The sequence below is a fragment of the Apostichopus japonicus genome, chromosome 16 (genome assembly GCF_037975245.1).
Source record: "Apostichopus japonicus isolate 1M-3 chromosome 16, ASM3797524v1, whole genome shotgun sequence".
Classification (NCBI taxonomy): Eukaryota; Metazoa; Echinodermata; class Holothuroidea; order Aspidochirotida; family Stichopodidae; genus Apostichopus; species Apostichopus japonicus.
In genome coordinates, this window is record NC_092576.1 from 19,486,443 (window position 1) to 19,505,656 (window position 19,214).

The 19,214-nt window shown below is 38.6% G+C and overlaps 2 pseudogenes; one reads left to right on the forward strand and one right to left on the reverse strand.

Moving 5' to 3' along the window:
- Positions 1 to 921: 921 nt before the first annotated feature.
- Positions 922 to 1,027, reverse strand: LOC139983945 (U2 spliceosomal RNA; annotated as a pseudogene).
- Positions 1,028 to 5,826: 4,799 nt separating this feature from the next.
- Positions 5,827 to 5,934, forward strand: LOC139983948 (U2 spliceosomal RNA; annotated as a pseudogene).
- Positions 5,935 to 19,214: the final 13,280 nt, after the last annotated feature.

Here is a 19,214-nt window from a genome sequence, read left to right on the forward strand (position 1 = left end):
TTATTCAAGTTTGGATATCGTGAATTCAATTTGAGATATCTAAGATAATTTTCCCTTCTTAATATCTTTAATTTATTTCTTGATATCCTAAATTTTTAGATATCTTAAATAAAATTCAAGATATCGAAAATGCAATATCTGATATCTCAAATGTATTTGAAGATATCTGAAAACAAATTACAGATATCTTAAATTAGTTCGAGATATCTGAAATTAATTGTAGATATTTCGAATTAAATTGAAGATATCTGTAGTTTTTGAATAAATTTGAACACGGCGTTTCATACGTCCTTGTTAAGTTTTAATTTCTCTGAAAATGTACACAAACGTTTCAATGCCATGGATATCCCGGATTGAAAAAAAAAATGGTTGGAATAAATATTTTGTACGTTTCTAATATTTTGTGATGATGATTTTTTTTTTAATACTTTTTTACTGTTAATTCACGTATATGTCCATAACTCTTTAAAGTTAATAAAATAAGCAAAAGAAAAAGAAAGAGACACAAAAACAAGTTTCTTTTCAATGTATAATGAAAACACTTTCAATATGGGTTACATCTACGTTATTCTTGCAAAGAGGTCATTTCTTTGTCAAAGGTAAACGATTCATATACGTACTGTAAATTATATGCAATAGCAGGTGTTACTCTAAACCACATTCGGTGAGCATGTTTCAAAGATTAGTTTCGACGAGCTTAGAGAATTCATCGGCCACAGCATAATGAATGACGTCATCATGACGTTGTGAGTGCTTCCTTTTATGTTTCAAATTGAAGATTATCAAAGATTTCATTTTTTTCACATTAACTAAAAGCTAACAAAACGTACTTTTTAAGAAAAGTCATCTAGGAAAGAACCTGGGCACGAAACCAAGCTACCGAACGACTGATCCGCTCTCAACCCCAGTCCCCTTGCATCGAGACTGTGACTGTGTGATCATCGTCGGAAGTGCATCACCATTCCCCCCCCCCCCCGAAAGGGAACAAATACTACACATGATCTTAGCCAAAAGGCCGAGAAGCGATGTGGAGGGGTTTTCCTCTCCCCTAACAAAACGTAGTATCTGTTAGAGATATAGGAACTGTTCATGCTGTCAGTACGTGTGTTTTGATGTTTTATATGACCTTATCCCCGCTGTTGAATAAATCAGGTCACCTGAAACAAACAGAGGATAGTCAGGTGAGTATCCAGGGGGGGCGTTGGGGGCGCGCGCCCCCCGGGTAAGAAAAAGAAGAGAGAAAAAAAAGAGAAGAGAAAAGGAAAAAAAGAGGGGAAAAAGAGGAGGAGGAGAGGAAGGAAGGGAAAATAAAAAGAAGAAAGAGAGAAGAAGGAGAAAAGGAGGGAGTAAAAGAAAAACGCGAAGACACCGGGAAGAGAAAGAGGAACAGTGACATCATTACAGCGCTGAAGGGTGGCCAGTGACGGATCAATGATTTCGTAAAAGTGTGCCTCACCCTACCCCTTACACCGACAACTCCATTTTTTGACGTTTCCATTTTCCTCTCTCACTAATGATCTATATATATACTATATATGATCTATCATAACGCGTGTGTAGAATTGTGCTATGAAACCAACTGTGGCTGGTCTCGAACTCGACCGTGTCGTCGGGGAACATGACGCATTTTGGGATGGGGGCGATCGCCCCCCCCCCCCATTCAGCATTTTTTTAAATGATATCGCTAAGTAATTTCAAAATAGAAAGTGCTTAGATGCAACTTACAAGGCCTGGGAAGTGTCATTTCCAGCGATCTGGGAGACATTTTCGGCCAAAATTTGCTTGTACGCTTCGCGCTAACAAATGGTCCTGGGTAGTGCCATTTCCAGCGATCTGGGAGGCATTTTCGGCCAACATTTTCTTGTACGCTTCGCGCCAACCTATGGTGGCGCTACGCTTAGATAATTTGCCTACAGGCTTTGCCCCTCCCTTGGCAAATTCCTCGCTACGCGCCTGTTCGAATTTGTAACGCAAACAGCAGATATCACATCATAAATCAGTGAGCATGAAAATGGCGTTCCAGGATGAAAATCCTCAAAACTGTCCGACTTGCCTGAAAAAATAGCCAAAAATTCGTTCAACGTGTCAATGTCAATATCATATAAGCAAGTATCGGTTATTACATCGCATGCCATCATGTACCGTACGGTCCATTCAAATTGCGCAGTATACCGCGGGATGCTAATGTAAACAACGACATGTCTCACGTAGATGTATAAAAAGCATGGAGGTCCAATTATGTCAAAAGTTTCTTTTACATTAGTAATGGCGAATTAGGGGCTGCACCCCCGCCGCGCAGTGGCGGAGCGTCCATACGGTCAGGGGGCGGATGCCCCCCCCCCCCCCCCCGACGGACTCAAATCGACTGCTGGCGCCTTTTACAGCTCTTTACCACTTTTTACTTATTCGCGATTATTGATTTTTTTATTGCGCTCTCATCTACTTATTGACATTTGTCACATTTTGTTGGTGTAATTTGGCGATGACACCCTATTCTTCGTTTATCTGCAAATTAGCCAGGCCCTGAAAGGGTCATTTCCGCGATCTAGGGAGTATCTTTACTTAAAAATTGTCTGTGCGCTACGCGCCGACCAGTGGTGGCGCTCCGCTTAGATAGTGTCGAAAGCGCCCCTACGAACCATTCTCGCCCCTCCTGACCAATACCCCTAGCTCCGCCACTGCCGCCGCGCCTCCTACGCCTATGTGTGTAGTGTTCGGTTTCGGAAATATCTGCTATTTTTTCATTTCCTTCAACCAAGTTTTATAATAGCCGTTATAAGAGGTTTCATATTTGTACACCAATAAATTAACTGTGTCTGAATTTTCGAAAATTTCTGACCAACATTCTGCATAACACTTCCCTCTACTCATGCAATTTTGACCGGTCTGTTAGGGGTTGAAGGAAGTTTTTCTATATTGGTTGTCCATAGATAAAATTTTGTACAACATTATGGGTATGTTTTGAAGTGAGTTTATTCACGAGAAATGTGAATTTTCAAATTCTGAACAAATTTGGGGCTTAAAACCTTGAAAATTGGGGCTGACGGGTATTGTGGGCCGCGACGTAGAATCACCTACAAAAGCAAAGACCCACAGGAGATGCGATCAGGTCGAACATGACGTGTGCCGGGTTGACAATCTTCAAAAAGGTTATGGATGGAAAAAAAAAACTATTAGGAAATACTTGGTTCTCAGGCCAAAAGTGTACATTTGGTTGCTCATTTTAAGCCCGAGAAGTGCCGTTTCCGGTGATCTGGGGGGTATCAAAACCAGAAATTTTCTTGTACGCTGCGCGCCAACCGATGGTGGCGCTCCGCTTAGATAGTAATTCGGGCCCCCCGGGTTAGAAAATCCTGGATACGCGCCTGATAGTAGTTAATGAAGAAAGTTGTAACAGAATAAAGACTTAAAGGTGCGAAAACGCGTCTAGTATAATGAGCTTTTCATGATTCATAACAACGATAAACCATATTGAGTGCCTTCCTCTATCGTTTGTGCCTTTCATGACTCTTTAACAATCGATAGGTGGAAAAAGCTAATCAATTCCTTCAATTAAAAGTCAACAACAATCAATATATTAAAAACGATATATAGGGCAGGAGAAGAACGTAACTCTTTTGGCTTTTATGTTTGCCTTGTGTAAAGTTGTCAAATCCAAATACTTGAATAAAGCAGTAGTTTCGTTAAATTGTATTACGTAATATATTTAATATAGTTAATGAGAGATATATAAATGAGTCACTGTGTTACTATATATCTTACCTTAGACCGATTAACGTGCCCATGATTTCCAACGTGAGAGAGACAAATTCAAAGTTTGCACATACTGATCTATAGTTGCACGGGGCTAAACGTTTATGGAAGTACCCAGAGGCGTATGAAGGATTAAATAATGGAGGGGATGTATTAAGAACTGTAACGGAGAAAGAGGGGGGCACAAGAATGGATAATGGTGCAGTCCCAGTGGCGATCTCGGGAACTCGACCGACGCGACCCCACAAACTACTTGGCCTGTCTCGACCTGGGGGATATCTCGACCTGAGCCGACCTCATAACGACCTCACAACGACCTATAACGACCTTAGTTCGATTTTAGTTCGACGTAGTCGACCTGTCTCGACTCAGGTCGGCCAAGTTGGATAGACCTGTACTCGACCTATACTCGACCAACTCGACCTGTTTCTCGACCTAATTTCGACCAAATCTCGATTTAAACTCGACCTATATCGACCTAAGTCGACCGACCCGACCTCTACTCGACCTGAGCTCGACCCGGGCGACTGGTTCGCGACGGAAATTCGATTTGTCTGCCGAGAATCCCCTTGGTTTCCCAATTGTATAAATTACAGCGGCAATTTTCACCAGGTACCCATTAAATTTGGGGACTGCAAAGTAGTAACATCACCATCATGAACCTTGACGTAAACCTGTTGAGCCCAGAGAAGCGCAGACTGCTTACAATGTGGGTGCAGACTGTAAAAGGCGCCAGCAGTCGATTTGAGTCCGTCGGGGGGGGGGGGGCATCCGCCCCCCTGACCGTATGGACGCTCCGCCACTGCGCGGCGGGGGTGCAGCCCCTAATTCGCCATTACTAATGTAAAAGAAACTTTTGACATAATTGGACCTCCATGCTTTTTATACATCTACGTGAGACATGTCGTTGTTTACATTAGCATCCCGCGGTATACTGCGCAATTTGAATGGACCGTACGGTACATGATGGCATGCGATGTAATAACCGATACTTGCTTATATGATATTGACATTGACACGTTGAACGAATTTTTGGCTATTTTTTCAGGCAAGTCGGACAGTTTTGAGGATTTTCATCCTGGAACGCCATTTTCATGCTCACTGATTTATGATGTGATATCTGCTGTTTGCGTTACAAATTCGAACAGGCGCGTAGCGAGGAATTTGCCAAGGGAGGGGCAAAGCCTGTAGGCAAATTATCTAAGCGTAGCGCCACCATAGGTTGGCGCGAAGCGTACAAGAAAATGTTGGCCGAAAATGCCTCCCAGATCGCTGGAAATGGCACTACCCAGGACCATTTGTTAGCGCGAAGCGTACAAGCAAATTTTGGCCGAAAATGTCTCCCAGATCGCTGGAAATGACACTTCCCAGGCCTTGTAAGTTGCATCTAAGCACTTTCTATTTTGAAATTACTTAGCGATATCATTTAAAAAAATGCTGAATGGGGGGGGGGGCGATCGCCCCCATCCCAAAATGCGTCATGTTCCCCGACGACACGGTCGAGTTCGAGACCAGCCACAGTTGGTTTCATAGCACAATTCTACACACGCGTTATGATAGATCATATATAGTATATATATAGATCATTAGTGAGAGAGGAAAATGGAAACGTCAAAAAATGGAGTTGTCGGTGTAAGGGGTAGGGTGAGGCACACTTTTACGAAATCATTGATCCGTCACTGGCTACCCTTCAGCGCTGTAATGATGTCACTGTTCCTCTTTCTCTTCCCGGTGTCTTCGCGTTTTTCTTTTACTCCCTCCTTTTCTCCTTCTTCTCTCTTTCTTCTTTTTATTTTCCCTTCCTTCCTCTCCTCCTCCTCTTTTTCCCCTCTTTTTTTCCTTTTCTCTTCTCTTTTTTTTCTCTCTTCTTTTTCTTACCCGGGGGGCGCGCGCCCCCAACGCCCCCCCTGGATACTCACCTGACTATCCTCTGTTTGTTTCAGGTGACCTGATTTATTCAACAGCGGGGATAAGGTCATATAAAACATCAAAACACACGTACTGACAGCATGAACAGTTCCTATATCTCTAACAGATACTACGTTTTGTTAGGGGAGAGGAAAACCCCTCCACATCGCTTCTCGGCCTTTTGGCTAAGATCATGTGTAGTATTTGTTCCCTTTCGGGGGGGGGGGGGGGAATGGTGATGCACTTCCGACGATGATCACACAGTCACAGTCTCGATGCAAGGAGACTGGGGTTGAGAGCGGATCAGTCGTTCGGTAGCTTGGTTTCGTGCCCAGGTTCTTTCCTAGATGACTTTTCTTAAAAAGTACGTTTTGTTAGCTTTTAGTTAATGTGAAAAAAATGAAATCTTTGATAATCTTCAATTTGAAACATAGAAGGAAGCACTCACAACGTCATGATGACGTCATTCATTATGCTGTGGCCGATGAATTCTCTAAGCTCGTCGAAACTAATCTTTGAAACATGCTCACCGAATGTGGTTTAGAGTAACACCTGCTATTGCATATAATTTACAGTACGTATATGAATCGTTTACCTTTGACAAAGAAATGACCTCTTTGCAAGAATAACGTAGATGTAACCCATATTGAAAGTGTTTTCATTATACATTGAAAAGAAACTTGTTTTTGTGTCTCTTTCTTTTTCTTTTGCTTATTTTATTAACTTTAAAGAGTTATGGACATATACGTGAATTAACAGTAAAAAAGTATTAAAAAAAAAATCATCATCACAAAATATTAGAAACGTACAAAATATTTATTCCAACCATTTTTTTTTCAATCCGGGATATCCATGGCATTGAAACGTTTGTGTACATTTTCAGAGAAATTAAAACTTAACAAGGACGTATGAAACGCCGTGTTCAAATTTATTCAAAAACTACAGATATCTTCAATTTAATTCGAAATATCTACAATTAATTTCAGATATCTCGAACTAATTTAAGATATCTGTAATTTGTTTTCAGATATCTTCAAATACATTTGAGATATCAGATATTGCATTTTCGATATCTTGAATTTTATTTAAGATATCTAAAAATTTAGGATATCAAGAAATAAATTAAAGATATTAAGAAGGGAAAATTATCTTAGATATCTCAAATTGAATTCACGATATCCAAACTTGAATAAGAGATATCAAGAAAAGAGTTCTCGAATCCAAATTCGAAATAAATAAATACTAAATTATATTCGAGGTACCAAAATAATTAGAAATATCAATAATTCGAATTAGAGATATCCAAAAGAACTAGAGATACATCACGAATTCGAATTAGAGATATAACAATAATTCAAATTATAGAATTTGGGATGTAATAATGTGTATAGAACCGCCAGTTGTGAGGTGAACAATGTTGTATGATACCATCAAATTTGGGGTTATAACATTTTGTATTTCATACATGTAGTTCCATCGTTTCATGGGCGATTTATGGTAAATCAAAGAAGCATGATTTCGACATTTACCTTTCTTCTCTAGCAGTATAAAGATCAAGTCTGGTACCAACAGATTTTGAAATTCGTTGTAAATATCTTATTGGTTACCTGAAAGTTCTTCCCTCAATGTCTCACGAACACCATTTTTTCTGCCGAAGAGGAAGTGACGTAGTTGATATTTTACAATGAATAGCCGGCATACTACGACATTGTTAATACTTCCCCTTTCCATTTCCGTTTGTTTAATAAGACTCACTAATTTGCCGCCAGCAAGATAATCCTAAATATATTTAAACCACTCACTATGTAAACTAGTTCACAACGAAATTAAACATACTAACAGCAGCTTGTACTCTTTGCCTGAAAACGTTCCCGTGATGTCTGGTGAGTAACAACTTAAATTCCTTGTATGGAAATAAGTCTAAAGCTATATAATACATTGGTCAACAATATGATAAAACTGTTATTACTTGCATGCGTTGTGTTTCATTTGTTGAAAACAAGTTTGATAAAAACAACGCAGGCAGTGAGAGGAATAGGGTTCTTCCATCATCTGAGTTGTGTAACCGCTTTGAGCATAGTCTTGTGATTCCAGATATGTAAGCTAATATAATCAGAATCTGCATATATGAAAGACTTTTTTCATCGACATCCAAAAACGTCAAAGTTTTAGGGAACTTTAAGCTGTAATGACCATTGTTTGAAAACTTACATTTTACTCTTTCAATCACTTGATCGCAAATGTTATATCTTTAAATGTTAATAAGCATTAAAACTAACCTGAAATTAATTTTTCAATCGAAATTTATCGAAAACAGAAGTAGCTTTAATTAAAGCAACAAATTATAGGGGCACCCTGCACTGAGATTTTACACACCCTTCCAATTTTGATTGAGCGAACAAGCAGCAGAAGGTACCTCAACAATGTCTCTGATAAATGAGTCCTATAGGTAACCCTCACATGTACAATAAGGTACCATTTAACGCGACAGTCAGTGGGCAGTTATCGTGGCCCACCTGCACGAATAAAGAAGTTATTTCTTCTAATTTTGATTAAGCGAACAAACAACAAAAGTTATCTCAAAATGTCTCTGATAAATGAGTCCTATTAGAAACTCTCACATTTATAGTAAGATGCCATGTAACGTAACAGCCAGCGGGCAGGTATCTTGGCCCACCTGCATAGATATAGAAGTTATTTCTTGAAAACATTTTTTTTTTTCAACGCAAGGGTCTATAAATTACGGCAGCTCAATAGAGCCATGATAAAAAATAAAAAATAAATAAAAATCGTTTTTCTGACTTTTTTTTGTTGTCCTTCTGCTCTTTTTTTTCTCGTATTTTTCCCCCTGTTTTTCTGAGTTTTTTTGTTTGGTTCTCTGAAATTTTCCTCCCGTTTTTCCTACCCCCCCTCTCCGTTTTCCGACTTTGCCTAGCCTATACTTGCAATGTTTTTGCATTTGCGTTGTTACTAGGAAAGTCAAACGCTTCGCCTGTCTACGATCACTGTAAAAGTACTGCTGTAATGACTGCTAGCTTGTCTAGGGAGCAATTGCCTACATTTTATTGCAGGCTCGGGTATTTAAACTTTTTCGTTTTTTGTTCGTTTTTCTGATAAGGCAAGTTTGAGGCAAACTGCGTTTCAAATTTAAAATCATATATGAGTTCCATGCATTCATTTCCATTCATTTTGGTTCCATGCTGGTAAACGGTGAGTCGATCGTCTGTAGATGTCGGCTTACTCGTTAGTCATAGCTTCATTACATCCTCTGTCCGGCACATACCAAACAAGATATTTCTACGTGACAGTAGCACATTATACATACTGCACCAACGGTACAGGGTCAAGAAAAAAAGTCTGAAAAACGAAAATAAGAGTCTGAAAATCGAAAAACAAAGTCTGAAAAAGGAAAAACAAAACTCTGAAAACGAAACAGAAAGCCAGTAAAACGAAAAAAAGAAGTCAGAAAAACAAACTTGTAACTCAGAAATACGAATTTTTAACTAAAAAAATCGACAAAAATAGTCGGAAAAAAAAACTATCATGGCCCTATTGAGCTGTCGTAATACAACATGAAGGGTCTCCACCGGAAAATTGTGAATACAATGATGATTGTAACGCTAGTTCAGTTGACATCTTTGTTTGTAATTTTCAAAGACGGTTTTTTTTCGAAATCCACAAAATATACGTTGGAGCGAATGTTTCGGTGGTGGTACTGAATGTAGTGTTATATACTGAAGGTGAGTTGTCAACTGGTTGCCTGTTATGTAAGTCTGCACACACACACTTACAGCATACACAACAACGGTTCCGATTCGGGTTCCGATTCCTGGTATCAGTGACCACGACGGGATTGTATCTATTGTGTTAAACACCTCTGTTAAAAGGTCTAACCAGCGTCCTAGGAAGATCTACCTCTATCAGAGAGCAAATACTGAAGATTTGAAGGCGGACGCACAGAAAATAAGTGATGATTTCGCCAGTAGAGATTTATCTGTGACCGATGCAGATAATCTTTGGAATGAGCTCAAAGATAGAGTTTTGGCCTCAGAGGAGAAACATGTTCCCTCAAAAATAGTTAGGGGTAAGAAAACATCACCTTGGATAACATCTCAAATTAAACGCCATCAAAGAAAAAAGCAAGGAGCATATAACAGAGCGGTCAAGAGTAACACTCCTGAGGAGTGGGAAAGGTTCCGCGAAATACGTGGAATTTCAGCCAAATATCTCAAAACAACAGCAGAAGAGATCAGCAGTCAAAATCATTTTTCAACTTTCATTAGATACAGCTGTAGTACCAACAGACTGGTTGATTTCAAACATAACTCCCATTTTTAAAAAAGGGGACCGTACTGTACCATCCAACTATAGATCGGTGAACCTGACGTCTGTTGCGAGTAAAATATTCGAACACATACTGAAATCAAATGTCATGCAACACCTGGATAAACACCAAATTTTGTGCGAAAATCAACACGGCTTTCGTAGAAACCACTCATGTGAGACACAGCTGATAAATACAACTCATGAGATAGCTTGTCTCTTAGACCAAAAACATCAGGTGGACATGATTATTAAGGATTTCGCGAAAGCGTTTGACAAGGTTCCACATCGCAGATTACTTCTCAAACTTGATCGTTATGGTATAAGGGGAAAAGCACTTAATTGGACAGAAGCATTCCTCACTCAAAGAAAACAGCGAGTAGTGATAGATGGTAAATGTTCATAATGGGTAGATGTGAAATCTAGTGTTCCTCAGGGAACAGTTACGGGACCCATGGACTTCCTAGTGTTTATTAATGACTTGCCTCAGAACTTAACATCTAGTGTGAAACTCTTTGCAGGTGATTGCATCGTGTTCAGAAAAGTATCCGGTCCTGAGGATGCTGGCATGTCACAAAAGGACTTAGATGTGCTCACTGCATGGCAGTCAAAGTGGCAAATGGCATTTAATGCCCAAAAGTGTTATGTTCTGAGAGTGACTCATTCAAAATCTCCCAAAAAATTCATATACACACTTAATAATACAGAGTTGGCTGAAAAGAAAGAATACCCTTACCTTGGGGTAACACTTACGTCAAATTGGTCATGGAACTCACACGTAAATTATACTGCTGCAAAGGCAAACAGAACCCTAGGGTTTATAAAGAGAAACTTACATTCATGCTCAAAACAGGTCAAAAACTTAGCATACAAATCTTTAGTGCGACCAACAATGGAGTACTGTGGATCTGTATGGGATCCGTCAACCAAAGAACTTAAAGAGAAACTAGAATCCGTTCAAAACAGGGGTGCTCGGTTCGTAACCGCCGATTACAGAAGGACTAGCAGTGTGTCACACATGAAACAAGAACTGAAATGGGAACCGTTGGAGGAAAGAAGAAGAGTGACTAGAGTCTGCATATTACACCAAGCCCAATCGGGTCGCCTTGCCATACCAACGCAAACAATTCTGCGCCCGGTCGTCCGCTCTTCAAGACACGGATCTTACATTCAAATTCCCTGCAACAAAAACTGTTTAAAATGTTCATTCATGCCAAAAAAACTAATAGACTGGAACGCCCTCCCACAACACATCAAAGAAATCGAGGACAAGAATAACTTCAAAGCGGCTGTCGCCCAACACTACAGCCAGAAACCAATCACAGCTTAAACAAGTCTGCACCACCCTACTCGTTTTACCCCTTTTAGGAGAGTTGAGTAGTATCACTCCAGATCCAGATCCAGTGCGATGAGGACTGTGCATATGTAGCGCATGCACTTCATATTGCCGCTGTGGCAACAACGCCTGCGTTTTGCACACATGTCGTCGGCAGGCTTCTTGGAAATTAGTGGTCAGATACCATTTATACTTCTCTTTTAGTTAAAGTAGAATCCATCTAACCAGTCACTGCCGATCTTTGCGCATAGTGTAATAATTTAAAATACTGCAGTATATATATTTAAAAACTTTAAAAGCTTGACATTGAATACTGAAAACGAATTTATTTTTTCTTATTTTAAAAGCTCTTACATCACAATGAACATTTTTGTTTGGCAACAAACCTTAAACCAATGAGAAAATTGAAAAATAAATTGCTGTCGATATTTCATGACGACCACGCCCCTTTAAGCATTATAGCAGAAAATATATGTTGTCATTGGTGAGAGTGCATGAGCACTTTATAATATTACAACAGTTACAAAAAGGTACACTCTTAATAGCAAAAGGGACACTTTTCGGCCTGGTTTTCACAAAAGAGGAGGGGTGTAGAAACGTACCCATGTGCACCTCATCGGGACTGCATCGGTTAGATGATCTGGTTGTCATTTAATTCCCCCGCCTTTCATGTCAAGGATGACTTAGTAGCCAGGAACAGATCGCTGATAATATGAAGAGTTACTAGAATACTGATAATATCATGTAACTGAATTGTATGAATGTTAACCTCAGATACACATATGTATACTATGTGATGGTAATATACCTAGACAATGGTAGTATTTGTTGGTCAAGACCTATTTCTGTTTCATCATAACAATAATTCCATCAAACCGGCTCCGAAGTAGAACGATAAAATATACTCTCGGTTAGCAAAGTATACATACACCATATCCTTAAATATCCCAAACAAGTTACGGTACGTTCCCCTTCTTTAGAAGCTTTTACAGTGCGTGAAGAATGGACTTCCGAGCTTAAGGTGCCTTCTTACCCCAATCCTTTTCCTACTTAGTTCTAGCATATTTTCCTTTCATAATAATTAGGTTGGAAGGAAGGCTTTACCACAACTCATCGTCCGAAAGCAACATTAATTAATTGATCAATTAATATTGGATTCAGTGTCTACTGGTTGTTGTAGAATCACTACGTTGTCGAATGTATACCGCGGCGGTATTTAATGTAATATATAAGATATATTGTATTTTCCAAGATCCTGACAACAGTCTTGTTGCCCGGTAGAGTCGTATGCATCTCTCTTTATCCATCCAATGTCCGTCTTATTCTCCGTTACGGTGCCTTATCCATCCCCTTGTCCCTCCCCCACTCACCGTTACGGTTCCTCATTCCTCCTCTAGTCCCTCCCCCATCCTCCTTTACGGTTCCGTATCCATCCCCTTGTCCCTCCCCTGTCCTCCGCTATGGTTCCTTATGCATCCCATTTTCCCTCCTCCATTCTCCGTTACGGTTCCTCATTCCTCGCCTTGTCCCCCTCCATTCTCCGTTACGGTTCCTTATCCACCCCTTCTCCCTTCCATTTCCCGTTACGGATCCTTATCCATACCCTTGTCCCTCCCCTGTCCTCCGTAACGGTTCTTTATCTATCCCCTTGACCTTCCCCCATTCTCCGTTACAATTCTTTATCCATCCCCTTGCCTGACAGATACTTCCCCCCCCCCCACACCCAACCTCCATTTGTATTAACGATTACACTGGACAATTTATATCTCGTTCAATCTCCGCCAGTTTAAACATTAGTAGCTTTTCTTGTTATTTTCAGATCCAAATCCTCAGCAAGGCAAGTCAGGGGTAAGTATGTGACATGCATGTGTTAGTAGAAAGTAGGTGTTAAGAGGAAGTTGTAGACAATTGGACGATATTGCATTTAAAGAGAGCAAAACAACCCCAAACAAATCATATTTAAATACGCATTCAAGGAGTTTTGTGTGATTCAGCTGTGATTCAGGAAGTCGGATGTTTGACAAAGCAATTATACATTAACAATAATAATAAATAACTTAAAACGACCTGGTGAGTTTACGTACATACACATCCACGAAGGTTTCTTTATTAAAGTTGATGTAATAGATGAAACAAATTAATTGTATTACTCAGCATGGCAGGGCAGGGGTTAGTATGTGACATGCATGTGTGAGTAGATATTAGGTGTTAATAGGAAGTTGTAGACAATTGAACGATATTGAATTTAAAGAGAGCAAGAAAAAAACCCAAAACAATCATATTTAAATGTGCATCCAAGAAGTTTTGTGTGATTCAGCTGTGATTCATTTTTTCATTTCTTTATTCCAGTATAAGTTTACAGAGAAATTTATAAATAGGATAAAAATATAACAATAAGACAAAACATCAAAATACAGGTTAAGACATATAAAAGCTTATGAGACTAAGTTAATAGTGAAAACATAAAAAGCGTTACAAAAGTTATCAAAATTATCAAGAAGCTTCAACAAAGAATCTGAGAAGCTGTCTTTACCAGTTTACAAAAAGGGGCTGTTCTATAAATAAAACGATTTCTTAAAGAGTAAAAGTTCTAAAACATTAGGAAGTCGGATATTTAACAAAGCTATTATACATTAATAATAATAATAAATAACATAAAACGACCTGGTGAGTTGATGTACATACACATCGACGAAGGTTTATTTATTAAAGCTGATGTAAGAGATGAAAAAGATCAATTGTATCACTTAACTGTACAGTTGTAGTAGTAAGACAAAACAGTAAAACCAAACGACCTGATGATTTTATAATTGAACCAAGGGTTGGGGTTGGATGTGTGAAAGTTAGGGAGTGGGGGGGGGGGGGATTTTCCCCTTTGAGAAATTGTTGGATTTTATAAAGCTTGCATTTGTAATAAATTCTGTCTGTTAGGCTACACAATGAATATGACTGTTAAACATTCACGATAATCACGTTGTATAATGATCATGCATGCATGTGTTACAATTACAAACGTTACATTACAAACGTTCTTATCTTTGCTCAATGTTAACAATGTTTCAACATGAAGCTTACATCAGAGTGTATCTCACCTCAATGTTTGAAATTAAATCAGTATCGCGGTAAGTTTACATACATTATATCACAATAAATGACAAAACTGTGTCTCTTAACCAATGATAAATTATGTATTTTCTCTAGGTGATTCCAACCACGGTAACTATCCCTCGTGATGCTCAAGTTGAGCCTAATAATTACATGGCTCTGGCTATTTTTGTAACGATATGCTGTTTCCTTCCCACTGGTATCGCAGCGATTGTGTTTTCTAGCAGAGTAAGTGATTTATCCGTTTTCATCCTTATACTCTACGAAATGAATAACGCCTGTCAAGAAATTTACTTATCTATTGCAAAAATCCTGCAGTATAAGGTTGCGACTAGAGGACATGCACGAGTTCTTTACGGTATTTTGTAGTATACTTTTGTTCTGTTAAGAGCTACTTATAGCTTTAAAGTATAATCTTAGCATACATCAGAACGCAATACTCGACATCTAGAGTGGTGTTAGGGAGGAGAGGGAGGGGATGGGCAGCAATATATTCCCCTGCCCTCATCTTTAAAATTGTTTTATAAGATCCTCCGTCTCTGCTCCATCTGTAGTTTATATGCAATATGTAGACGGTATATTGCGAAAAAGAGCAAAAGTCTTGTAGGTAAAATTAAAATTATGAAAAAAAAATCTGAAAGTCACCATCCTTTTGCAAGGCTGCGGTAACCTTACCTTCTGTCGTGAGCAAATTTCCTCCCAAAGAGAAAAGAAATAAGAAACATTGATATAAATTTATTTGGTATTTCATGGTTGAGTTAATCTCGTGATCACTGCGACAGTTGCTCACTGTCTTGTAGACTCAAAAGTTCATCTTGTGTTGAACATCCGCATTCCAGGCTGGTCGAAGCCAAAATACCATATCAGTACCATAAAGACATATTCTTGATATCGTGGATCACTTTGGATACCGAAGGCCAAGTACCATAACCACAAATAATAAACGCTAGTTAGAAATATGTTTGTTTTTGAGTTGTTAACAAAGGACCTCTCTCGTCTCAGTGTTGAAACTGTAATGTACACAAATCAATGATATCTATCTAATCTGTATTAAGTACTTTGAAAGAGTCTTTCTTGAGTATATAATAATAAAAAAAACAGGTTGTTAACAATCCACATATCCACTAACTGACTTATATGTCATACGTTAGTTACAAACTCTTCCAGCTTAAATCTCTTCCTTGTTGACTTTTTATGTACCATTGTGTCTAGTAAAACGAACTAAGAAAAGGTCAACGATGTTAGCAATTATTGGCAAGGTACAAGGGTGATCGGTGTCGGCATGGTACACGGGTGATTGGTGTTGGTATGGTACAAAGGGTGATTGGTATTGACGTGGTACAGAGGGTGATTGGTCTAGCTTGTAACCACGATACCGATACCGTAATTACCGAAATTGTGCACAGTAGACGACCTTCATGTTAGTTTTGTGAATGCATCTTGAAGGATTAGTTCAGGTGTCACAAATGTTTATCTTATATGAAAGAGGACAATAAAAGAAACCCAATTGTGAAGAAATTATTCCAATATCTTGTTACGTTTAGGAGATATTCCAGTTTAAAGTTCTATCTGATTGTGTAGAAACTGCTGAAATCAGACTAGCGGTAACGTCATATTCCTAAAAAGTCTTTGTTATTTTATTAAAATATTTTATAAGATTGTATGACTTACAACCAAAAGATACGTCAAGAGATTTCATATGTGTCAAGGGAAGTATTTGAGATTTAACATATGAAGAATGTTTGATTATATTTTTTAGATTTGTGAAAAACAAAAGTAATTATTTTTAATGAAATATATTGACACATGTTAAGGAAGTGAGGATGTGACATCACACCCTCACAGTTAGTCTCTCTACACCAGTCATTTGCAAAGAAATTTTGAAATCTTCAAAGTGTGATATCTCCTTAACAGAGAATGCTATCATCGTAGTTTCTTCACTATTCTGTTTGTCTTTTTAAGTTCTTTCATACAAAATTGACAAGATTGACACCTGAACCAATCCTTTAATTTACAAAAACTCCATCAGTTTCTGCGAAGACGGAAGGTCGTTTGAGGTCAATAAGAGGCAAACGCTGAAAAATCTTGTAATTCCTTAAAACTGAAGCACGCAAATCATTGGTAGCTGAATACATAGTATGTGGATCCATATTAAATGATCACAAGGGCATATGTACCATATATTTCCGTTTAGAGAGATTACATAGCTTAAGCTACTTGAGGTCAACTTCGAGGACATATCTTGAAAATGTTCTAGAAACAATAATTCCAGAAGGGAAGCCTCACTGACTTTGGATTGAACTTGTTAAGTTCACGAATGTCATGCTTTCTAGGAAGTGGTAAGGTCATTCGAGTTCATCAGAGGGGAAAGTCTGAAAACTTCCTAAATCATAAAAAAATCAAAACATAAAGCTAGACATGATGAACTTCTCACTGTGTGTTTGAAGCCATTTTACGGCAAATAATAACTATCAAGCCAGTTGGCTGACTGGTGTACACAGTGATACATGTACGGTTACAATAATTTTAATAAGTGTGGGAAATTATTCTTTACTTTTTCAAGATATTTTACGATAGAAAATAGGCGGTGGTCTCCGGTGCAAAAAAATATAGTCTTGTGTGAGGTCTGTTTGATACCCGTGGTGACCGGACTAAGTATTTGGGTTAATGTACAATTGCCCAGTTCTGAAAGAGAATGGTGTTAGTGGTGCTGTTTTTATGAGGAAATGCTCAAGTGACCTTTTATTCAATGTCATAATGGTTGTTAAACAGGTGTCAGTTACGTAGCGTTCCACATTTGATGGATTCTTTTGAGCTACTCTACAGTATTTGACATATTTTACCAAGTAATCAACAGCTGTTCCTTTACCCCGCCCTAGATATATAACTCAACTGTAGGTATGTATTATTGAGGGACCTTACCTAATGCTGCAATCGACTCCAGTTTTACACCAAATTCCAACCAAACCGAAATACCAGAACAACATCTAACGCCATGCGAACTCAGGTTGGCTACAAGGAGGATATCCACATACTTACAACCCTATAAATAGCAGAAAACGAAAAAAGACGAAGACGGCACCCTTGGGACTCCAAAACATTTTGGGCACCATACTCAAACATGGAACCATTCCTTAACTTTCCCCTTTTCGCCTTACCACGTATTAATTGAATTAAAGAGACAACAACTGCCTTTACCAACACCATTAATGCCAAACCTATGTTCTCTCGCATTGACAAGCAGTTCTGGTGAAAACAGGAGGATAGATGGCGAGGCTCACGGTTACTGACACACGGACATAAATACTGTCCTTCAATTAGGAACTCGCAAATGAAATAGAAGTAAAACAGCCCCCTCCTCAGTACAGTACATAAACATACGAAATGTACTCGCGGTATAACATACACAGTCGAAAATTCTTCAGTGGTGTTTCAAATGTGACAAATATTGCACCATTTTGCATGTAAGCAAGATGCCCTTTTGTAAATATTTTACTAAATTATTTACCGTTATCAGCTTAGCCGAACACCAGTAGCAATGCATTTGATTATTCTTTACATCTAAAACCAATCAATAATCAAACATCTCCTAAAATAATCATTACTACCAATACGTGAGAAATGATGATCTGCGTGTACACGGTACTGGACTGAAACACCAGACGCTCAGGGACCTTAAGTTTCCTTGAAGAGGTCGAGTTTGATTTCCCAGACTGCGAGAAAATATGCTACCAAAGTTGACTTTGCAGCAAATGATAATAATGAAAGCAAATGAGCATCACGGACGTACCTCAAGTAAGAGTATATAATGCCTATCTGCTTAATGTATTTTCGTCGTTATATAGTCATCAATAATTGAATGCTTGATACGTGTTACCGGAAGCCGATTAAAGCGCTAATCGTTCACTGTGAATTCTTGACTGCTCATATAGTGTAAACATCTTGTCGTACATGTTTGAGAAGTATATGAAAGCAAATTGACCACTTGAATGGCATTACTCTCTATTGTTATAAACTTGCTTCAAATAAGGCATATGTAGTTCGTCATTGAGTATCGATAAAGTCCATTAGTGAGTTACGTGTTCGACATAACAGGGACTACTTGTTATTCCAGAAATGGCAGTAATCTTCATCTGGTAATTGTTCATCAGAATGCAGTTCATTGACTTATAAAACAAATAGAATAAAGAACAAGGAATCGAATAACATTCTTCCGAGATCAAACTAGTTTTATCCTGAGACGTGTACAACTCACAGATCGACAGAAGAGTTGAAGACATCCCCGAAGATGATGTGTAGTATATGTTCCCTTTCGAGGGGAATGGTAATCCACACCTGACGTTGATCACACATTCACACTCCTGATACAAGGGGACTGGGGTTGAGAGCGGATCAGACATTCGGTAGTTTGGTTTTCGTGCCCAGGTTCTTTCCGAGGTGACTTTTCTTTAAAAAAGTATACCCGGTATTCAATCATGGGAGAATGATCGAAAGATATATTTTACTGTAACTTTATAGCTCAATTACATAAATAAATAAGGAATAAGGCAAAATGTTAGTTTTGGTATGTTATGATACCCCCCCCCAAAAAAAAAAAAAAAAAAACAGACAACTTTGAGTCCAATAATGTTTCTGTAGCTATTCCAGTATTTTTCAAGATACTTATTTCTGGAATATTCATTTAGGCTAACTTGATAGTGACGTCGACTACTCATTGTAGAGCTTATAGTTAATGTTAATCCAATTGGTTTTGAGGTCAACCAGATTACGTTCGTTAAACTTCATATAA